At 36.0% G+C, this 25,597-nt stretch overlaps 1 long non-coding RNA gene across 1 annotated transcript in view; it reads right to left on the minus strand.

The window, feature by feature from the left end:
• The window catches only part of LOC149374371 (uncharacterized), a 249,771-nt gene extending 239,575 nt beyond the window's left edge, over window positions 1-10,196 (minus strand). The window contains exon 1 of the long non-coding RNA XR_016293136.1: window positions 10,180-10,196. This is a non-coding gene — a long non-coding RNA (uncharacterized LOC149374371). The remainder of the gene's footprint in view (window positions 1-10,179) is intronic.
• Window positions 10,197-25,597: the final 15,401 nt, after the last annotated feature.

A 25,597-nucleotide genomic window follows, 5' to 3' on the forward strand; every position in this document is an offset into this window, starting at 1 on the left:
GATTTGTTTTGCTTTTGCCTTCTTAAGAATTTGACATACGGAAAAAAAAAAAAAAAAAACCAGTGTATCAAGTGAAAAATTCCGCACTAACTTGAGCTTCTACTTTTGTTCCAACAATCACAAAATATAAAAAAAAAATGAAAATGGTGCTTTTTTTAGCTTTTCTTAGTCCTTTGTGGTTGCAGTAAAGGATAACTTCATGAAAGAATTAGGATAACTTTTTTGTTATTGAAAAAAATCATTTTCTTTATGAACGACGTTATTTGGCGTTATAAAAATATTTAATTTTTCAGGCAATATAATGATACATTATGCCAAATAATTAACCACTAAATATTGTCTATCTGTTGATGCAGTAAGAGTAAAATTTAAGGAGAATAATAAATTAATAGTATAAATTTTATATTTTTCTTGTAATTATCTAATTTTTACTATGTCTAACAATAATCCACAATATGTAACAGTTTTGATTATTGAATGTAATAACGAGGAATAAGTACTTAAAATTTTATTCTGTTATCTGTCTATTCGGACTATGTATTGTTGTACAAAAAAAGCTGACTTATTTTAAATTATTTCTTAACTTTTTGTGTACTTGCAATTCATAATTTTTTTTTTGATGGATCAATAAATCAAGAAAATATTAACATAATTTGGGTTTAATAACGTATTTTCTAATGTTTTACATCTTTCAGGGTACCAAGACCCACATCCGGTTTACTTTGTATTAGAGATGACTTTAAGTTAAGCCTGTTAAATCTTTTGATGGAACTCGATTATGTGTAGAAGTATGTATGTAAGTATATTTATTTTAGCAAAATAGTTGCTACCGTTGCGGCCCATTTTCCCTTATTTTATCTGTCTAAGTTTGTAAGCCCCTAACTGTATCATAAACATCCTTAAGACACAAAATTAGGCATTAAAAGGTAAATGCATGTTTACAGAACGAAGTGCAATAAAGATTACTAATTTTTTTAGTACAATATTGTACATATAAGATATTATTAGAAAAATGATAGGAAAGAATATAAAACTGCTTAAAGAAACGATATAAAAAGGATGTTAACATGAGAACATAGTACAATAATTTATTTTTTATTTTTTGATAAACAAATTAAACACAAACAAATAAATAAACAAATATTCACCTCATTATTGAAAAGCTGCTGCCAAGAAAACTAAATCCTCAGTTTAAAAAACAACTACTTAGTAACAAACAATTTTTTTATATAATAAATAATATATTTATAAACATTGCGTTAACTGAAACGTAATTTAATAAAAAACTTCAAATGAGTATTGATTTTGGACACTTGAATGATTCTTATTCACTCAATCAGACTCAAATTCTTCTGAAAAATACCATGATGGTGACTGTTCTTTCTTGGTTATTATTACGTAATTTGTATTGCAAATAACTCTCTTACTTGTTATCTCTGGCATATTTAGAACTACTGGGGCTCACGTTTTTGTTTAATGTTGTTCAGTTTTGTCATAAGTTGTTTGAATAAATTAGTGTATTCCTAAAGTAAGAGTAGGTTTTTAATTTGTATAGTTTCGTGCAGCCAGTGTAGCTGCTTGTTTTAAGTAAAGGATTGATTTGTGTTTATCACATTACTCACGGACTTGGTAGGGGTAGTAAACTTTTCTAGTGATAGAGATCTACATGCTTCTGCTTGGGGTGGTGCATCACCCTCCTAATCGCGTACGTGTTGCCTACATAATAATTGCTCGCACTTTATGCTTGGCATTTTCTTTCATTCGAATAGTCACTCCTTATTCTGCCGCAGCATTATTTGTTTTTTTTTACGTTGTCTGTTAGTTTATTTCGTACGTTTTTATCCTTACTTCTTTGGAATAATTATTTTTTGAGGAATGTACTTTTTTCTCCGTTAATATTATCTTTTTACATAATGTTATCAGTAAATTCGATGGTTTTATAAAATGTTTTGCAAAGTTGTAGTTTTACTCGAAATAAACGGTCTCGTTCTCAGTTAAGTCTTACTTACTATCTACCATGAGGCTGATTCAGTTTCTTTTGATATCTGAGTAAGATTAAGTAACTGTATTGTATAAGATCAACATTAGATCGTATGCTTATGACTGGGATTAGATAATTAGTCTTTTTTTTTTAATAACCATTATTATGTGTAAAGTTGTATTTAACTGTTTATTTTAACTATGCTGTTAGTAGAAATGTTAATGTTAATAGTAACTTGTAGAATGTGAAGGGTAAGCATGTTATTGGTGTGTTTTAAGAAGTATAATGAACTATTTTCTTAGTGATCAAAAGAAGACCTTTTTTTTATTTTACCTTCAGGTCGGAAATTTAAATTTAAAAAAAAATGTCGTAATTCAATTTGAATTGTGCATTGAATAAAAAAAATTTTCAGATGTACATATATCCTTGTTATAATAAAAATATTGTTACGATAGACTTTTTTTTTACTTCATATGATACGTTGAAGGCATTTTTTTCACGTTTTAATACGCTCTCTTTTCTTGTTTGTTTGTTTGTTTGTCGTTCCAGTTGGATTTTTTTAACTTAATTATAAGGCACGTTCCTTATTAGCTAGCAGGCTGAAATTTTTAGGGTAGCTTAAAACCCGATGAAAACAGGAATTAGCAAATACGAATGACACGTGACCTAATTATGTATGCATATACCTACATGTATAGCTTAACTGTACAGCTGTACAACTGTAGCTTAATAGTAAATGGTACCCGTACGAGGTTAAGAGAGGAACCACTCAAAAGTGGGGGCGTATATTATATAAGAGATTATTGTTGATATACATGTATAGTGAGCCGTACCATTCTCCGATTTGAATGTTATTATGTGCCCAATAAGGTTGAATCATAATTTTCTTCTTTTACATTGACGCTGATCCCTAATATTTTATTCTATATATTTAGTACGTAACTAACGATACTTTACATAGTAAAATAAAACATTGCAGTTATAGAATTATGTTCTGACCATTTAATGTGTCTGCGAATATAGGTACGCTGTCATATCTATCGTATCTTGCAAAAATAGTAACTATATTGCGCTTTATTAAGTTAAAACGCGCTATAAACATTTTTATTGCAATAAATCAGTACAGCTTACGATTGATGACGTTCTTAAAGTGATATAAAAAAAAGTGAGGATAAATATAAATTCTGATTTTAATGCATTATAGCTTTTGACTTGAATTACTTTTTGGCATTGAACATCTGATCAGGAATATGATAATTTATGTAACTCTGTTCATCTGTCCGTCTGTCTGTCTGTAAGCAAACGTCTGTCCATCTGTCTGTACGCAAACAATTGTTGGAATTTTGCTACTCAAATGGCAAAAGAAACAGCAACGCAGCGCAAGCGTGGCCTGGAGAAGAAGCGTTTGGCATCTTAGGCTAAAAGAGACGCACAAAATTCTTCTCTCAAGTCCTCTAAAGCGTCCAAGTGCAGAGGGCGTGCGCAAGAGGAGCCCGAAGAGGTGAAAAAAGCTCTTAGTGAAAAAAATCACGTGCGTAAAGCTGCTTAAAAAAGGCATGCCTCTCAAGAGTTGATTGAATCTTGGCGTGCAAATGATGGGAACTATCATTCGCAGTGACGAGATGAAGAATATAAAAAGCAATATTAATCACGACTTACCTACCATAGTGAATACGCAGCAAAAGCTTGAAACAAAGAAATTGAAGTGCCACATGTATCTCAGCTCACCTACCAGCGTGAATATGTAGTGGAGACTAGAGACGGAAAGACTTAAGAACAAAATGGATCTAGGCTCGCCTACCAGCGCGAATACGCAGTGGAGGCTAAAGACGAAGAAACTCAAAAACGATATGCATCTCGTCTCGCCTTTCAGCGTGAATACACAGCAAAAGCTAGAGGCGTAGAAAGTCAAGAGCGATATTTATCTTGTCTCGCCTACCAGCACCAACACGCAGTGGAGGCTAGAGGGAATAAGACCGAAGAGGAGCACCAAGAGCACTTGCGACTCTTGAGAGTAGGTTATCAAAGCCGTATGGCCATAGCACAAGTTATCACCATGCCCATCAATCAGTTTCCTGATGCGCCTTGTGAAATTTGCTTTAACATGTGCTATTCCAACCAAATCACAACGTGGTGTAAATGAAACGCTATTAAAGCATATTTCTCATTGATACTCGTAAACAAAGCCGTCTTCAATGTGTGCCATCGCTGCGACACCCATTTCAGCTCGAAAAAGATAGATGGTCCATCCAAGGTCTTCTGGAACAATCTTGATCCCGGTGACATTCCCGACGACAAAGCAGTAACAAAGCCAGAAGTACGCATGCTGTCCCGTAGTCTACCCAGTCTCAAGATTAAAAAGATCCCTGGCAGATTTAGACAGGACAAATGCAAGAGCCAGGCCATCCTGTTCTTTATGGACATCATTGAGGTTACAAAGAAACTTCCAGACATGCTGCCAAGGGGAAGCGATGATAGTGGAACGGTTATGGTTATTGAGACGCTTGAAAATCTTAATATCTCGCGTGATTGCAACATCTTACGACTGCGAATGACTGCTGCTCTTTAATGGCTCATCCGAAATAATTATCTTTATCATGATATGACTATTGTAAATAAATTCTGCATTGAGCAAAGTGACATTATTTGTTACGTTCCATCAGAGCAGCCAAAACAACATTAGCTCGTAGAGGCTGCTGCTGCTGCAGCAACAGCTCGCAACCCCTACGTGCCAGTGGACACAAGATACAACGATCAAAGTATTCTGCATGCTTCTTGGCATTAGGGTGAGTATCTGTTCTCTGAACAAAGTGCTGGCAGGCAGTGCTTTATGACGCCAACTATTAATGTTGTCTGTGCGGAAATCCTTCCTCCTGGCCAATGGAATAAAGCTACCTTGGATAGCAATCTAATGAAAGCGGACCAACTACAATTTCATACAAGAGCTCACAATGCTCTTAAACGAAGTCCATGAGATCCCTGATAATGGCTATCTCGAATTAGAAAATCTCGACGTTATCAAAGATAGCACATGGTTTGATCGTACTGTGAGACTTCAATATGATGACGTGTAGAACTGCACGGGTTGGCTTCAGGATAACAGGAACGATGGTGTAAATGTCCTTACTCTGCGAGACGGCATTACCATGCTGTTCTCTGAGCACAATGCTGGTGTTCTTGTGACTGGATCCAAGGCATGTGCCATTATACATTACAACGGCAAGTACTACTTTACAGACTCCCCATCGCATCCATGTGATTCCAAGGGTAGTCCAACTGCAGCCTAATGCAAGGCATGCGTGATTAAATAAGACACAATGGCTGAATTTCTGCGCATTATTGATCACACAGTAGGGTTGGGCAACGTTGAGTACTCTATTCACTATATTATCGTTGTCTTTGATGATCTTGATGATGAGCAGAACGCAGTGTGGTTACAAGAAGAAGCGCAACAATTAAAAGTTGCTCCTCTACTACTGCTATCACGCAAAGTGATGAATGCAACTCGGCTTGACAATGCCATGGAGGTTGGTAAAGGTCAAGAGGAAGATGACTTCATCCCCATGATTACTAATGCCATGATCAACATTGACGCTGTTCTACTAAACGTTAAGGACATTGTAAATGAAGGAGAAAGTATCAATGAAGTTATCCACAAGACTAGCAACAACATCGTAAAAACAGTTCAGAAAGAGAAAGCAGAGGAAATGGCTTTATATACCTTCTTTCCTCGTGGCATCAATGAATTCCACTAGTTTCGTCCAGTGCAAATCACAAGGCTTAACTATGCCCAAGCGAGACTTCTGTGTTCAGACCTCAGATTCTAGACTAACGAATACTTCTTCTGGAGTCTGTCAGAGGTTAAACCAGATCGTATCATGGCCAATACCTCTGTGTATGCCAAGTACACTTGAATTGGTGGACGAGTTGGCAATGGCGAAAGAGTGGATGACATTCATCTTAACTTTAAGAGTCTAAGAGGATCTGCTCAATACTGTAAGACTACTCTGTGTAAAATGATTGCCACAATCCGTTATTTGGGATTACCCACCTGGTTCCTCACTCTTAGTTTTAATGATCTAAGCTAGTTAGACATACGCAAGGCTCTTCTCATTGCTGATGGTCAACCTGATGTCGATCCAGCGAGCCTATCGATAAACGAAGCTCAGTACCTAATTGAAAAGAATCCAGGAGTAGTCAGTCGTTATTTTATGATACAAGTTAAGGCCTTGATGGCACTCCTGATGAAGAATGACATTATTCTTGGCAGCAAAGTCTTTGACTTCTGGTGGCGAATCAAGTTTCAAAAGCGCGGCAGTTCTCATTTGCACATAATCATTTAGATCAAGGATGCTCCAGCATTTGATACTGAAGAGGGCATCCAATTTATTGATCGTGTTGCAACTTGTCACTGGCCAAAGGTCAATAAGGATCCCAATCTTCAGAAACTGTTCAAGCAAAATTAGATCCACCACCACACACACACACATGCTACAAGAATAAAGACACTGGCACATGTCGTTTCAGGTTTCCTCGCGGAGCATGCACACAGACTCTCATTGTTGCACATTTCTCGAACGATTTTATTTGTAGTGACGGATGAATTTGTATCCTTAAGAGAGAGCCACTTGAAAAGAATATTAACAACTACTGTCAACAGCTGCTCAAGATCTGGGAAGGGAACATGGACATTTAACCCTGTCAAACTGATAATGGCATTGCTCATTACATTGGCAAAAACATCTCCAAGGCTGAGCCGACACAGCTTGATAAAAGTGTGCGTCACGCGTTGTAAGCGATCTGACATGATCCGGATCTCAACTGCAGGTAAGATGTACAAAAGTGGTGCTAATACTGCATCAGACAGCGAGAGGTTTCTGCATGCGAAGCCATCTTCCATTTGTGAAATCTTCCGTTCAAGGGCTGTTCTCGTAAATGTGTGTATCTCAACACTCGCAAGCCTCATCTGCGCTACGTGGCTATCAAGTTTACGGGTAATCAGGCCACTGCTGTCTGCAATAACATAATTGAGCGCTATTAAAAAAGACCTCTGACGCACCCAGTCTATGATTTTGAGAACATGAACTTGTCGACATTTTGCAATGCTTTTCGAGGCTGATTATGCCAAGCCTTTCGATAAAGAAAGTATAAATGCCGATGCAGTCGATAACAAAGAAGCAGAGGTAGACAAAAATGGCGAAGACCTGGCAACTGTCTTGGCAAAGCTAATTCGGAGAGAAAAAACGGCAGTAAAGCGCATCACACTGTCAGATCGAAAAAAAATGAAGATCTACAGTAAGCCTGCAGTCGTCTGTGTGCCGAACTTTGTCGTAGCTAATGATCCAGAGGCGTACTTCTATAGCCTGTTGCTCCAATTCAAGCCGTGCATAGATGAGAGCGAGCTGATGGGAAACCATGCAACATTGTGCGATGCATTCACGGCATGCAAAGAACAGCTTCAAGCACTAAATACAGATATGAAGCCACTCACGTATGGAGCATCTGGAACGTGCTGTCCAGCAGGTACATGCTCCTAATCTGCTCGGGAATCCCAATGACTTCCAGCTGCCTCAACAAGAAGATATTGAGGAAGAAGAAGAAGCAGTTCAGCTGGAAATAACTCCCCAACAGTTTCAAAATGCAATAAATGCCATGAATATTAAACAACGAGAACTAGCGAATATGGTGAAGAAGCAGATTCAGGACCATCTCGCTGGTGTCTTTAATTCGACATTCAAGATCTTTGTCATAGAAGGCGCAGGAGTTGGCAAGACGTTTACCTGTGTCACTCTCGTAAAACTAATCTATCGGCTCTCCAGTAAGACAGTCGTAAAGGTGTGTGCATCTACAAGCGTATCTGCAAGGCTCGTCAATGGCTTGACAATCCACCGCACATTCAAGCTGCCAGTTTAGCGTAATGGAAGACTTGAAGCCAATCTGCCACCGTTGACGGGCAATTTTCTAAAGATCATGCGTTTTTTGTCGAAAGAGATTGAATACCTGTTTTCCGATGAGATCTCGATGGTGTCGTATGAGATGTTCAATAGTATCGACTCTTTCTTGCAGCATCTGAAAAGTCAAATCGGCGTGCCATCGGGGAAATCAATGTCATCGTCTTTGGTGACCTTTTGCAGTTGCCATCAGTTCCATTTGCCTCTTCTATTTACAAGCAGCCTGCAAGATTCTAGCCAGCTCTTTTATTGTAAGATATAATGAGCCTGGTCAAGCTGACCGAGAACATGCACCAAGGAAGAGATCCACATGCCAAGTTACTCAATAATTTACGAGTTGGAGAATTCTGGGCACCACATATGCGGCTGCTAGAAGGCAGAGCTCTCACTGAAGAGACGGAATAGTTTGCGCCAAATAAGGCCATCCACATCTTCCCAATGAATGAGTTGGTTGATCGACATAATGCCAAAGTTATAGAGCAGTGCAGAGCAGCTGGAGCTCGCATATATGAAATCACTGCTCAAGACTCCATTGTGGATGCGTTAAAGAATATTTATAACATTAACATCGCTTAAAAATCTACACTAATTCCAACAAGATCAGTGGCTAGCTAAAAAAGATCCAGATCTTTATCGGTGCATGAGTCATACTACGGTACAATGTTAATACCAAAAAGAGATTGGTCAATGGAGCATTTTGTGTTATTACCGATATCATTTGTCCAGGATCTCGCCATGACCAAGCGTATCCCACTGACATTCCACCTGTGCGAGTGAAATTTGAGAGAACTGTTGGACTTCAACTCATTAAGCCAAGAGCAGTCTAACTCCCAGCCAAGTCCAACTATGGCACAGCAGAACGTCGCATACTACCGCTGGTCATTTAATGTACCAGCACGACGCACAAATTGCAAGGTTGCACAGTCAATTACGCAGTGGTGTATTTTTGCTCAGAGCTCTTTGCACCCAGCCAAGCATACGTCGCTTTGAGTCGAGTTCGCACTCTTGAAGGCCTGCGTGTCATCAAATTCGATCGTGGCAAGATCTCTAGCAATGCGCAGTGCAATAGAAAGGCTCTTGATGAGCTTAAGAGGAGGAGGAACCACGGTCAACCTTATAATAATGACCATCATGCAGCATAATTACTTGCTCCTCTCGCTCCTCCGTAGATTTTACTAGCTGTACCCCGCTGTGTTACACGCAGTGAAACGTAGCCTACGTGTTAGTCCAGGATGTCTAACCCTACATCAGATTTTATTAAAATTGCTCCAACTGTTTCAATGTGAAAAGGTAACCAACGTACACACTAAAAAACTTGCATATGTATAACATTAGTGGAATAGTGGGATGAGCTGTACTCATCCATATCTTATGCTTGTTTTAGTTTTGTGTTGTCCACGTCCTTGGGTTGGAAAAGGAAATATGCGCAATATATTAGCCTCTGCTGCCCATGTGCCTGCTTATATCTCCACGTGGTGAACCTGGCACTCGAACAAAAAACTAAGCACATTTTATCAATGGATGTTAAAACAGCATAGTAAAAATGATCTATGAAAACATTGTAAGTGAATGAATTTCTAAATAAGTAACGTTTCTTTATATATTTTATTTAATGTGCTTAGGCGAATCGAAAAAAAATCTGTTGCACGTTTTTGATCAAGTTATTGGCAAATAATCAAACAACAAAGGTAAAAATAATAAAATAATTAATCGATTTAAAAAATCTAGGAACCTACTTTTTAGAATGTCCTAAAAATAAAAAAATTACCATATAGGGCTCAGAGAGGGGCCAGTCAAAAACGTGGGGGCATATGTTTGCAAGTTACACCCACGATCTATACACGTTATGTAAATATATCCTATTAATAATCCCTTAAATAATATACGCCCCCACGTTTTGAGCGTCTCCTTACTCAGCCCCGTAGATTTAAAATTTTAAAAACATTTGAAAACGTGGGTTTTGAGATTTCTTTGATCTCTTACTTCTAAGCTTAGTAGGTTAAGTAAATCATGCATGCATTTGGCTAAACTGACTTTTTTACGAACAAGCAGTTCTTTAAAATGATATACTATATTTTCTTATAGCTTTGAAAGATACCATTAAACCTGTATATAACCTTGTAAGCCAACTTTTACGTCAGTACTAAGACGTATCCTGATTCAATTTTTCATTTTATAAGCTTCTCTAGTGTATCGTCTTGGACTTGGAAATTATGATAATTTTATACATTTTTTACAATCACTCACCTCTGTTACAAATGCAAGACGCTTCCTTTCTCCACCTGATAAAACTGTTTTATTGTGGCTTTTCCCAATAATGGCATCTCGATTGTTTTCAAGACCAACATTTGTCAAAAGTTTCTGGATTTTTAAACGAACTGTCTCAGTACTGAGTTGAGGATCAAGTTTCATGCGAGCCTAAGAAAGAAAATATCAACTGTTAACAGAAGTTTTGAATATGATGGAAAGTTGTTGTTCAAGTCATGAGTGTACAAAAATGGAGTATTGAAAGAGTATAAGATTGTATGGATCAAGATGACAATTGAGAAACATAGTATAAATATATATGTATTTAAATATAAGTAAAGTTATTATTTTTTTTTAAATTCGAATAGCTGTCTTACACTTCAATATTTAAAAGCAACCTCGTATAATATAAAGTTAAGTTACCCTGTACATTAGAGCGTAGATTTTTTTGGTCAAGAATGTTTCACAAAGAAGTGTCTTTTTTAAGCTGAAGCAGATAGCACAATAAAAGGTAAAGTCAATTATGCTGCATTCTCAGTAGCAGTATGAGCTGTAAAAGAACCATACGGCTCTAGAGCTTCCTAAGCCATACGCTAAAGTCCCTAGGAAGAACTCTAGATATCCAGATCCCTACCTCTCAACACCACATATCCAGGCAGTATAAACATTTGTCAGGAAAGTTAAATAATCAAAGTATAGCCTTTAATGTGTACCTCAATGTGCTTGCCTCGGTTTACCTTGGCTACACCAGAGTAGCCGTGGTACTTCTTACCACACCTTCTTAATCTTGGCTTTACTCGGGATTTCGGGATTTTTTATGGCATATTACAGCCGTGTGGTGCGTGTGCTTTATTTACTGCAATGCTCGCGTCTGTTTGTATACTTACTAAATATCCAGTATTTCCAAAAATTTTGAGAAAACGCAAGCATTACGTTAAGTAAAGCTACGTTTTTTAATGCTAGTAATCAATCTAAAATTCTTTTAATAAAAGCTTTATTGGTCATTTATCGAGAAATTCTGTGTGGATACGGTAAATGATATTTGATTGTGTAGCTGCATCATTCGTCACCAGGTGTGTCAACATGGTGTGTATATACAAAAGAAATTACCGTTGTGCTTTAAAGTTTATGATATAAGTACAAAATATTGTGTTTACTGGTATCAACAACTTATGAGAGCCATGCATGCAAAAATAGAAGAAACTTCGATTTCTTTGGTGCAACAAAGGCCCGTTATTTGACAAAAATCGCTCGAAAAACATCGCAACCCATACGTTGTGGAAACAGCTTGGGATAAAATAGCAAAACTTCAAGGATACAAAAGTAAGTAAAATTATACTATAGTTATATAGTACCATTGACGCAAAGTACGAGTCGAAGTAGTTGTTTTACCATTTGACAAAGGATCGGTAATGTTGATATGTTGCATATACTTTAAGAAGACACTGTAAGAAATAAATGGAAAAACCTCAAGAAAAAATACTATTAAGAGTTACCAAAATCTTCTAAGTATAAATCCGGATCTGCAGCAATCAATTATTCTACTAATTGGTCTCATTTTGATCCAATTAAATTCTTTGGTACAAGTGTGTTACCACTAGAATCTTCAGGAAATTTAGATGATATATTGTCTGAAGTCGAGTATCACAATGCTTTGAGTGACACTGGCGATGATGATTTATTGAAAGTAAGAAAAGGGGAATCAGAATTTAATGACAGAATCTGCAATGTTAAAAAAAAATATCAAAACACAATGGACAGATAAATTGATTGATTTGGAGGCAAAAAAGTTTAATTTAATCCAGTAGGCAATGCAGAATAAAAAGAATATCAGTCAAAGTACCAAATACTTTTCAGATGATGAGATTGCAAACATGAAATTTTGTGAAAGTCTCTTACCTTTTACCAAACAATGATCTTAAAAAAATAAATTGATTTTTCGAAAAGAAACTTATAAAGTCACAAAATTATCCAATGAAGTAGAAGATACTATGATTGATAATCGTAAAGGAAAAAATAAAATGAACAAATATAATTTTAGGAAATATTGTAAATTAAAGTTATTTAACTAATACTTTCTATAAATATTGGTAACGTCTTATTGTCCGATGGTGTAGAAAAAGTTTCACATAATATTAAAGCATCGATCGAAAGTAAAAAAAGATTAATGTCGCAGATAAAAGAGGAACCAAACTGTTACCAAGAAGAAACTGATATTGGTACGCTTCACAGTTTATTATATTTTTCATGCATGGCTACATATTTTCAGTCGATTGCCTTAGTTATTTAAATAATTCTAAATGCAACTGACTAAACCAAAAAAATATTTGATTTAGATTGTGAAGTAATTGAGGAGCCCGAAGTTTCATCTAAGGCCAAACATGTTGCAGTCAAAAAAAAGAAGCGTACTTGTTGTAAACAGTGGCAAACCACCTCTGTTACGCGCACGAATAGATGAATACTACTTACCACCACATCCTGTAAATAAAATTGAGTGGCCAGTTTCGAGGACGTACTCTGTACCGTTTCCTGCTCAACAGTATTCAATAATACCTCGACTGTATGTAAGGCCTAACGGTGATCAGCATTTTAATCGTTTACCTCATACGGAGCCTTTTAAGTTTGTTAACGAAGACTGTGCTCATCTAGGAACTAAAATGTGTAAAAAATAACTGAAAAGGTCAAGCAATATATACGCTACTTATCAGTAACAAAACTCAAATTTTTTTAACTACAATCAACCAAATATGGAGACTGAATGTGAAATTACATCGACGCAGGGTGGAGAGGCTATGTTTGAACGATCCAAACTGCTGGATAATGCAGATTCAGTTTCATCTTTGAATGAACTACTGCAAACAGAAAACTGTATGAGCGAAAATTAACCTAACATAAAGACTGATACTGTAGAAAAAATATTATTATAAAAAGTTGCCGTAGAATATCAAGAACAAATACAGTGCTCTTAAAGTGGAGGAGTAGCTCCAGATCTAGATCTTCACCAAAAAATGTGGAGTCTAGTCGTTCATAACTAAGTAAAGGTCGAAAAAAATTGTCAATCATGCTTCCTGTGGATGGCCAATTAAATATTTACAACTCACAAAATTTATGCACTTTTTATAGCGAGTACGTAAAAATGAAAATATTTTAATACTTGACGTAACTAAGTTTTTGACGAAAAATTAGGTGTTGGATACATATACCGTATAATTTATATTTCAGGTCATTCCAGTGCTGATAACCCATCCACCGATTAAATTTAAAAAAAAAATGTCTATATTCATCGAGCTCAGACTAACACTTTGAAAATAATTGATTTCAAATTGCCAAGTGCTATAGTACATACTTCAGACAATTTTCAAAAATCATAAACTGAGTTATTTGATTATTTCACATTTTTTAAATATTTTACGTACTTTTTTAATACATTAAATTCGATTTATGTTCAATTTTCTCAAGTTCTCTATTTCTTTCTTTTGATAATTGGGATAAGCTTATAAAGCTTATTCAACTTGTTACATTTTTTAGTTTAATTTTTTAGAAAAATCTTATAAGATTTTGATGTAATAAAACAATATGCTACATGTTTAAATCAGAATATAGATAAATTTAAGAAGAACAATAAATAATGACAAGTACTAAGGGCTATGCTGTTCAAATTGACTTTATTTGAAAAACACTTTGAACAGCATAGCCCTTAGTACTTGTCATTATTTATTGTATTACTAGCTGTTCTTGGAATCAAACAATATCTTAAATTTAAGGAGAAATAAATAAAGAGCTTATAATTTCTTATTTAAAGAAAAGAGTGTATCTCTACTATTAAAAAATTAGTTAGTATCTTGAAAAAATTTTCTTAAATGTAATAAACTGTTATTAATTTTATTGAAAAATTAGTACCGAATATTTAACAGATTAAAAACATCACATACAATAAGTTTATTTTCTTTGTTAGAATTAAGTCCAAAAACTATGAAGACAGTATTTTTCTTTTTAGATAAAGAATTTATGTTCTGAATGTAAAAAATTTGAAAGTAGTAAATATGTGCTACCACGATTTTGAGTTAAGGAATATTAGTATTAAAAATAAAAAGTGTGTGTAAGATCACTTTGAACGTTAAATAAAAATATTATTCTCAAAAAATGTGTACCATTTCAACAACAGAAAAATCTTTTATTAAACTGCTTTTTCACAACGTTGAGTTTTTAAAAACTTGAACATGTATAAAATATAAGATTAACACTTTTTTTACTTCCTCTTAATTCCCGCAGAGATCGGTGTAGTTAGGTCTCCTTGACGACGCACTAAGTGCGGTAATAATGTTTTGTTGTTTAAACATATTCTATGTTAGAATTTCTCAGAGATTATTACTTTTTTAACACAATTATTTTTTTTTTTAATCAAAAAGAAAAATACTTTTATAAAATTACAAAAAATCAGGTATGCTGGTGAATAATAGCGTCTTTTTGTTATTTTTATATGTATTTGTACATGTATTTATTATTTAATATTCAAGATTTTTGTACGTTAATGACCAAAAAAAAAAAAAAAAAAAAAAAAAATTGAAAGTAGACAAAATCTACAAAAAATAAAGGGCAACAAAAATGAGGCAGCTTCATGCAATCAATCGGCAGCAACTTTTCTTAGTTATAGAAAAAAAATGTATTTATTACAAATGCTGCAATGATGTTACATTATACATGTGCAACGACTTAAAACTAATTTTATTAGTTTTTGTTCTTAAAAAAAAAATTCCCTGTTGGCTTTGTTACAACAAAATATTTAACTTAATGTGACAAAAAAAGCAAAAGTATAAAAAAAATTTTTTTAACTAAAAAAGAAGCCTAAACATTTTAAATACATAAAATTAAACATAATTACAACTGAACTAGTACAATCAGAAAATATAACTTCAATGTAATCATTCTTGTCGTTAGAAGTATTTAGTTAGAGCAGACTGGACTTAATTTCCTAAGCCTAAAACTTCGCAAATGCGATTTTGTTTGACTCTATTGCGTGTAGTTTCAAAATGTGTTGGAAAAAGGTCATTTCTGTTACACTTATCAATCATAATAGTATGCAATAAGCAACTACGCTTTACAATTGTGCAATCATTTTTGGGTTTTTGTCCTCAGAATACCTCATTTTTTTTGTTATTTGGCCAAATGCACATTCAACAACCATTCGAGCTGACGACAGGCGTCTGTTGAAAAGTCTTTTGATGGGTGTCAAATTATTGCCTGAGTAAGGCTTGATTATGCGTTCTGTTCAAGGATAAGCTTTATCTGAGATAATAAAAAATGGCAAAAGCATGTTTAAATTAGGTAATTTGTAGTCTCTTGGTATAGGTAGTTTACCAAATATAAGACATCGATACGATTTCGAAGCCTGCGAAGTTGAGCTATCATGTTGTTGACCGTACCCACCAACGTCTATAGCATTAAATTTATAATTTGCATTAACTAATGCTTGAAATACAATAATATAGTACGTTTTGTAGTTAAAGTAAACTGATCCAGATTGTGGTGGGCACTTCAATCATATGTGTTTCAAATTAAGTGCACCAATGCAGTGGGGCATTCTCCTTTATGAATAAAAATCTCTTGCAATGTACAAAAATAGTTTTTTTGTAGGGAAAGGCATATTGGTATAGAATAATTCAATTCAAATGGCAGAAATGGTATTAAAAATAATACTACTAACAGCAGAGACGCCCATTCTAAAAGAAAAAGACAATACATTACAGCCTTGCCTTCTGCTTGGGCGGTAATATAGCGTGGTCAGTAATAACCCCACTTCCTGGCCTAGATATGTAATAAAGTATCATCAAAAAGTTTTTATCAACTTAGTCTTTGCAGTAAGCATTATTTTAAAAGAACATTACTAGTCCAGCACAGGAAAGGAGCTTGGTGACTTTTTGTCTGGCACTCGATGAAAGCAATTCATATCTACTTAAGGGGCACTAGGCATGCATTAGGTGTTTACTATCTTGGTTATTCAGAGGCAGTTAGTAGATATAAGATAGTTATTATATAGTAGTATACAGTGAAAGCTAGGAGGAAAGATAAATAATATTAAGGTACAAAATAAGTACATTGCACGCATCAGAGAAAAGGGAACTAGCATATATTTCATTACAGAGAAATTCCGCAATACATTTTTGAAGATTTCAGACGGTTTTAATAGAATTAACTTTAAATTGTATGAATTTGAAAATATGACATGTAAACGTCTACATATAACCTTCATTGTCAGTTATGAGGACGTATTTGAGTTGAATTTGGCAATGGGGTAGCTACAAGTCCTTCATTAAAACTTGAAGGGCTCTATTGGTAACGAACAAGTACTAGACAAGCAATCAGCAGATTTTGGGTAAACACCTTATAGACACTTAAAAGTACCAAGTGGGTACTAGGTCATTATTCCAATATTGTTTATAGGTCTTTTGTCCTATAATGAAATATGCTCATCAGACGTAGTGGTAATCGACTAATGCACGCAAAGTTACTATGTTTTATGCCTTTTTGTGTTTTTAAAGAATTATTTTCATAATATTAAAAGCTAACTGTAAATAAGCTTCTGAAATTAATACCGTAAAATCTAGTGCTTATGCTGCAGATATAGTTATCTTATGAGATGAGAGCAACAACTTTTATAGCTTATTTTCTAATAACAAATTTTTTTTAATTCTAAATTTTTTCTGTATTTACAGTTTATAAAACAAACAATGATAGCTGTAAAGTCTAAGGTGCAAAATAAATGGACGAAAACGTCTTTTTTTTCTACCTATCTGTTTCGTGTGTGAGGTCAGAAGAGAAACTTGGTACCACTAGTTTCTTAGGCTGTGTTACTTATTGAATGTTGTTCGAAATTGAACTCAGTAAGTTAGTGGACTGTATATATTTTTTTATATCACATGCCGGATTTGGGGGAGCGTGCAAAAAGAATGTAATAAAAGGAAACATTAATAACTGCACAACACACTTTTAAACACTTTAGCCGTATATTATAAAAAACAATCTCTCTATTTAATTTTACTTTAACAAGTCGTAATACTTGCTTACATGCAAGATAAAAAAAGGCAGAACTGAATTTTGAGTCAAACTGAGTAATAACGTGTCAATCTAAATTGTGAGTCGTTTTAGTTACAATAATCTTACACGTAAAAATTACAACACGAGCGCAAAGCGACTTACCGAAAAGGGCGTTTAAGGCTGACTGACGATAACCGCAGCAGCAGCAAGCTGCTGGACAAAGGTAAGTATAAACAGAGTCTATTGTTGTGTTAATAGACGTGCGCACGCTTATGATTGGCCCTTATAGGTAAGAGAATATCCTAAAGTGCGAGATTTCAAATCTCATAAACTAAATCTTCTATTTACATCAGTATAATTTTACTGATGTTGCACAAAGTCCCAAGGTTGATAGACAAAAGTGTAACGATTGTATATCAATAACAAGTCTTAGAAGGGCAAAAGGGTGGATCGCATTCCACTTACAAAAATTCTAAATAATGAAAGTTTTTTTTTTTAATATAATGACATTCAGCCGGTAACAATCAGTAATGCTGATGTTCTACATAGTCTCAAGGTTAATGGACAGGTGGATGGAATAACATACAATTAAGTACCATGTGTTTAAAGCAGTGGAACAGTTCTCACGTACAATAGCAAATAATTCGAAAAATAAAATAAAAAAAACCTAATAAACAAATTACTGATAATTTTATATATATTTTCGCAAGTTTTGTAACTTTCAGATATGAGATTTAATAATCATAATAGTAAATTAAAGAAAATAAATTGATCTCAATAAGACTAATAATTATTGTGTCCTGACTCAAGCTCAAATACGGTACGCAATAATAATAGTTTGTGTATTGGCCTTACAAAACTAGATGAAACGGTTCTAATCTTGGCAACTCTGACGAGAGACTTGGCATCCTTATAGACTTTAACAACCATGCCTAAAGGCCATTTACCAGGTGAAGAAGACTCGTTTTTTATGAGCACAAGATCACCAGGCTTAACCGAGCGTTAAAGATTCAACCACTTGGAACAACTTCGTAAAGTAGAAAGGTACTCAAGTGACCACCTTTTCCAGAAGACTTGGAGAGATTGTGTCACTAGCTTCCAGCGTTTAAGTAGCGATACTTTTTGAGTAGAAATATCGGGCTCTGGCAGAAATGAAGACCTCATGATCAAAAAATGAGCAGGGGTAAGAGGATCAAGCTCAGAGGAATCATCATAAAGGCGAGCCAAGGGCCGAAAGTTGAGGCATGCCTCTATTCTACACAATAAAGTAGAAAATTTAACTACTCTAAAAATCTGATCGCCAACTACACACTTCAAATGATGTTTAGCAGATCTGACTGCTGATTCCCATAAGCCCCCAAAATGTGGAGCAGAAGCAGGAATAAAGTGCCACTGTGTACCTGAGATACCTTATTTATAGGCAAAATTAGGGTCACGACTACGTTCTTCCAACATTTTTTTCTACTCAGTATCAGCACCGATGAAATTCGTGCCATGATCACTAAATAAATCAGTGCAGTGGCCACGTCTAGAAATAAATCTGTGAAAGGCAGGTATAAATGCCTCCTTTGTGTAATCTTCCGCAACTTCAAGATGTACTGCAAGAGTTGACATGCAGATGAAAACTGCAATGTTACCCTTAAAAGTTCCTTTACCCTTGTATTTGGACAAGCGTATTGGGAAGAGGCCAGCATAATCGATCCCTGATTTTTGAAAAGGAGGACTCTGAGTAACACGAGAACAAGGCAATCTTCCCATTAACTAAGTTTGTGGTTTAGACTTATATCTTTTACAAGTGATGCAACGAGTAAGCTCAGCTCTTACAGTCCGTCTACCACTTACAATCCAGTACGTTTGACGAAGTGTTATAATCGTCAACTGCACTCCACCATGTAAAGTTAATCGGTGATAATAGTCAATAAGCATAAATGTCAACTGATCTCTATCTGTTAGTATCAAGGGATGTTTGGCATCATCATCAAGTAGGGCTTTACTCAATCTACCCCCAACTCTTATCAATCCGCAGTTTATAAACGGCGTAAGATGAGGCAAACGGCTAGATCGAAGTAGTGGTGAGCTGTCTTCTAAACTGCGATCTTAATTTTGAGTTAGTACCTTGAACTCAGCGGAAAAGTGACATTATTGATGCTGATAAACTAGACACAGTCTAGCACAATCAATTTCTGATGTTAAAAGGTTAATCGAGTCAACTTTAATAAAAGAATACAAGTCTATAAACTTCAAACTAGCCTGTAAAGGGGGCTTAAGATCTCCAGTTATAGATAAATATGAATTCTTTTGTTTAACTTTATGTTAACAACGGTATGTAAAACGAAGGCAATATGCTGTTACTCTTAGCAACCGTTCCCACTTGGAACAACGAGTTATTAGAGTCATATAAAAGGACTCAGAACTATTTACAAAACAATTTACAGAAGGCATTGAACTATTTACATTTATAGAGGTTGGGGCAATCATTTCTACTCCAAATTCTGGATAATTAGGGTGCAGTTCATGAAGAATCTTAGGGCCCTGAACCCATAATATTTGATTCAGCAATTGGCCCGGAAGAACACCTCTAGAAGCTACATCAGCTGGATTTTGCTTTGACGTGATGTAATGCCACTTAGCATGTGGAGTTAATTCATAAATCTTTGAACACCTATTAGCTATGAAAACTGGCCATTTGGAAGAAAGTCCATTGAACCAATATAGTACATTCCTAGAATCGGACCACATGTTAACTGGTATTTCTTTCAATGAATTAACATCAACGAAATGACTAACTACTGTGGATAACAATTCTGCAGCACAGAGCTTTAGTCTTGGAATACTTGGCACTTTAATCGGAGCTCCTTTCGTTTTGGATAATTAAAGGTGTACAAAAATCTCACCCTCGCGTACAACGCGTAAATAAACAGCTGCTGCAAAGGCGTTTTTAGAAGCGTCGGCAAAACCATGAAGTTCGAGAGATTCACAGTCTAGCGAAAAATGATTCCATCTAGGTATTCGAACTTCGTTCAACAAAGGTGTTTTATTTAACCTATAAGTTCAGGTTTCAACCAAATCAGAAGACAGAGAATCATTTCAAGACACTTGCAACAACCAAAGAGATTGAAATAGTATTTTTGCAAAAATTATCGTTAGAGCCAACCATCCTAAAGGGTCAAAGAATTTTGACAACTGCACTAATAAAGTACGTTTGGTTCAGCGAACGGGTGTGTCAACGTTTACTGTAACGCAAAATCGAAACTCGTCACTACTAGGATTCCAATACAAGCCTAAAACAGAAACAGTTGGTTCATTATCACTTAGGATCTTTGGCTTACTAGATAAGTGGCTTACTGGTAACTCAGCTATCAACTCAGATGAATTGGCTGATCATTTTTTCAGTGGAAATTGACCTCATTCACATAATTCAATTAGTTGCTGACATTTAATCTTAGCATCTTCTAACGTATGGCTACCAGACAAACAATCATCCACATAGAAGTCTCCACAAAGAACTTGAGCAGCTAAAGGATGAGATATAGTGTAATCCTTGGCAAGTTGTCTTAAAACACGTGTGGCCAAGTAAAGTTAACTTGTCAAACCATTTGTAACAGTGTTTAAGACGTAAGATCGAATAGGTACAGATGCATTAGGTCTCCATAAAATGGCCTGAAACTCATGATCTTTAGAAGCTACCAAAACTTGACGGAACATTTTCTCAATGTCAGTAGTAAAGACGAATTGGTAAAATCTTCATCTGATAATAATATCAAATAAGCTAGGCAACAAATTATCTCCAGAGTGTCAAATGGAATTGCGCGAGAAACTAGAATTGCAAGAAGCTGATCCATTAAAAACTACTCGCAACTTGTTGTTTTTGAAAAATCCATGATAAGGTAGATAACAAGCTGCTAATTTGTCAACCGTTAATTCCTTTATATGGCCCAAAGATATATAATCGGACATGAACGCTGAATAAGCATCATGCAGAGACTTATCTCTCACAAACCTTCGTTCTTAGTGGTGAAAAGCTGCCAACGCTGATTCATACGATTGTCTCTGTAGTTCAGGAAGAGTTTTAGGATTAACTTTGAAAGGAAGCCGTACAACATACCTGCCGGTAGAATCTCAAGAATGTGAATTGATAAAAATCGTATCACAGGCTATCTCGTATTTACTCAAAATTTTTCGAGGCTTAAGAGGTTTCTCAATAATCCAAAACCACTAACTAACTCATTAAGCTGAGTTTCCTCAACATTAACCATAACTAATGATTTTTGTGACAAGTTGGATCATGAACCAAAGGGCATCTGACCAGATAACAACCAACCAATTTGCGAAGCAGAGGCAACTGAGTAATTAGGGGCTTATTTGTGAACTTCCTGACCGATAATAATTGCATGGACAGATGCATTTAACAAAATATCAATTTTATCTAAACTGTAAAATTCTGGATCTGTTAGAATAACATCCTTCCCATAATCTAAATTTGCCAAACGACTACTTAGAGGTGGTTCGTAGGAAGAAATTTTTGGCACGACTAACGCATCAACAAAGTGCTTAAAACCAGACTCAAAATGAGGCCTAAATTTGAAAGCAACAGATTTACTAGCGTCCATGGAGATCAGTTCACCCACTTCTGACAGAGTCATACTTACTGATCTCGGTTTTAAATGCAGCATATCACAGAGAGATTTAGTAATAAGACAACTCTGTGAGCACTGATCAATGAGAGCTCGTACCAATATGCAAGATCCATCAGTGGCATACACGAAAACACGAGCAGTAGCTAAAAGCACCTTGGGTGAGACAATTTTATCACTACTACATGACTGTACATTCATACTAGACTCTGAAGAAATCTAAGCTTGGTTTTGTACAGTAAAGGAGTTCGTCAAGTTATTTACAGATTTCGTTTGCTTATAATTAGCAGAGATAGATGTAGAGCTGGACTTATCCCCTCTGTGCATAATGGTGTGATGCTTTTGGTTGCAGTGTGAACACTTACTGTTACTAGAGCACTCTCGATTAAGGTGAGGACCAAAACAATTAACACAGAGATGAAGGGACTTCAGAAATTTTCATTTATTGCTCCATTCCTGTGATTTAAATGAATCACAAGAGACAAGATGATGTTTTTAATTACAAAATTGGCAAACAATGGAATCTGAAACAACTGTCTGATGTGCAGTAACACCAGATATCGGCTTACTACTAGAAGATCCCACATTTTTAAACGGAGTAGTTGCGCTAATATTTACAATTTTATTCACAGGTTTACCAGAAAACGATTCCATTGTAATGATTTGTGCCAAAATAAAGTCTCGTAGTTGACCTAAACTAGGAGGATTACTGCTACTACCTAACATTTTTTGCCAATCTTTGTTCGTTTGAAAATCAAATCTACTAACTACAAGAGCGATAAATATGTCAGCATCTCCTACTGCTCTCTCTAAAGATATCAAGCAATTAACAGAACTTATTATCTTCTTAGAAATGCGCTTCATTTCAGAGCAAGAATTGCCTCTTATAGCTTGACAACTGAGAATAGTAGTTGTATACGTATTAATGAGACGACGTTTATTGTCATAATACCGGGTTTTGGTATCCAAGGCCTGTATATAACTCTCTTCAGACAAGGGTATATTTTTAATGAGGTCTAAAGCTTTACCCTTTAGATGCGCCCTAAGATGTTGTTATTTAATAATAGCTGGAAATTTTTCCTTCCTATGGACTAAAGCCCTATAAACATCGCAAAAATTCGCCAAATTAGCAAAATCACCATCAAAGGATGGCAAGTCTATTGGAGGTAAAAAAGAAAAACTCTGAAACGAACTACCATTGGCATTAGTAGGAGGTAAGGTGCCTGTTAGATTCGAATGATCATTAAGCGAATTAAAAAAATCGTTAAAATCACCCTCAACTGAATAAAAAGTATCCTCTTTCACTTCAAAGCACTCATTTTTAAAATAATCATGAGTTGTGGGTAAAGGTTTTATATTCATAATGTTATCATGAGTGGATTTAAACTGTTCAAAAGTATCTCTGAGTTGTTAAAGCCTAGAGTCAGCCTGACCCCTGGTCATTTTTACCTGGCCAAGTTTCTTAAAGTTTGTAAAGGAACCTTTAATTTTGTTAAACAGTTTTACTTGTACCTCATAAAGGTTATGTATTTTGATAAAGTAAATTTCAATACAATTAATAAATATTCAATAAATAAATACAAACCGCGCACCGTAGCCAAATTTGAGTCAGACACAAGCTAACTAATTCAACAATAACGCTAAACGACGGTAGTGTTCTTAATTTTTACAAGGGCTTACATAAAATTAAGTTCGCAAAAATATATTCAAGTCAATTAGTAAAAAAAAAAAAAAAAAAAAAACTGTAAGGAACTGATATTACATACCACAAAATATACAATTTTACAACCGTGTAAACAGGACCAAGTATTCGTAGTTATGTTGAGTTTAAAAGACCTGCAGGACTTGACAGCAGCATTGCCAACTTAATAGCCTGCAGAGACAGGCAGCAGCACACGCTGACGACCGAAGCACGAGAAGTAGCAGCGGTGTTGTTACAATAGCCTGCAGAGGCAGGCAGCAGCACACGCTGACGACGAAAGGACCCGTGAAGCCAGCAGCAGCACACGCTGATGACGACCAAAGCATGCGCAGTAGCAGCGGTGTTGTCACAATAGCCTGCAGAGGCAGGCAGCAGCACACGCTGATAACGACCAAAGCATGCGCAGTAGCAGCGGTGTTGTCACAATAGCCTGCAGAGGCAGGCAGCAGCACACGCTGACGACGAAAGGACCCATGAAGCCAGCAGCAGCACACGCTGATGACGACCAAAGCATGAGCAGTAGCGGCGGTGTTGTCACAATAGCCTGCAGAGGCAGGCAGCAGCACACGCTGACGACGAAAGGACCCGTAAAGCCAGCAGCAGCAGCGGTGTTGGCACAAAAGCCTGCAGAGGCAGGCAGCAGCCCACGCTGATGATGACCAAAGCACGAGCAGTAGCAGTGGTGTTATCACAATAGCCTGCAGAGGCAGGCAGCAGCACACGCTGACGACGAAAGGACCCGTGAAGCTAGCAGCAGCAGCGCTGTTGGCACAGTAGCCTGCAGAGGCAGGCAGCAGCACACGCTGATGATGACCAAAGCACGAGCAGCAGCAGTAAGTCCCCTAAATAAACAATGGACTCGCTCGCACCCGATGACAAACGAACAAAGAAAAGAGAGAAATAGATATGGCTATATGTGTGTGTGTGTGTGTGTGTGTGTGTGTACGGACTACGCGCCAGCGCGTTGACCGTGTCAGCCTCGTCACCCGAGAACGTGAAAAGAAGCCAAGATGGCCGATAAAACGACCACGTGTCTTACACAAAAGGAAAATGTCCTACACCTATATTTTACCTCCCCACATCTGGCTCGAAGGACCATGTTCGAAATCGAACTCAGAAAGTTAGTGGACTGTATATATTTTTTTATATCACACGCCGGATTTGGGGGAGCGTGCAAAAAGGATGTAATAAAAGGACACAATAATAACTGCACAACACACTTTTAAACACTTTAGCCGTATATTATAAAAATCAATTTATCTATTTAATTTTACTTTAACGAGTCATAACACTTGCTTGCATGCAAGATAAAAAAAGGCAGATTTAAATTTTGAGTCAAACTAAGTAATCACGTGTCAATCTAAATTGTGAATCGTTTTCGTTATAATAATCTTACATAAAACGATACACATGAAAATTATAACAAGAGCGCAACGCGACTTACCGAAAAGGGCGTTTGAGGCTGACTGACGATAACCGCAGCAGCAGCAAGCTGCTGGACAAAGGTAAGTATAAACAGAGTCTATTGGTGTATTAATAGACGCGCGCACGCTTATGATTGGCCCTTATAGGTAAGAGAATATCCTAAAGCGCGAGATTTCAAATCTCATAAGCTAAATCTTCTATTGACATCAGTATAATTCTACTGGTGTTGCACAAATGTTAATATATATTTAATAATATCATTCACTTAAACTTTTTTTTTTATAAGATTTAGTACAGGCTTTTAGCGTAAAATAAGGACAGTAAAAGTCATGCAACTAGCCTATCCTCAAGTTATATTGTTCTAGATGTGTTTTCCACGATCAAAGTCATTGTAAATATTTTAATTACTGTGTTACGTTGGCGCAATGTATTATTTAAGCCTAAGCTTTCGCTCAATAGCCTGGGATTTACACTGGGCGCGTAGGTGGGGCGTGGGGTTTAAAGAGTAATTCAGCTTAACGACGCGTTACTCAAAAAAGGGGTACCATTGCTTTCACGCGACTAAGACTGACTGCTGTGCAATATTCCGATGCACTTGCTCGCGGCTTTCTTTTGTCAAGAG

The sequence above is a fragment of the Copidosoma floridanum genome, unplaced genomic scaffold (assembly GCF_036245765.1).
Source record: "Copidosoma floridanum isolate Cflo_tuat_1 unplaced genomic scaffold, Cflo_Japanese_pri ptg000020l, whole genome shotgun sequence".
In the NCBI taxonomy this organism is placed as follows: domain Eukaryota; kingdom Metazoa; phylum Arthropoda; class Insecta; order Hymenoptera; family Encyrtidae; genus Copidosoma; species Copidosoma floridanum.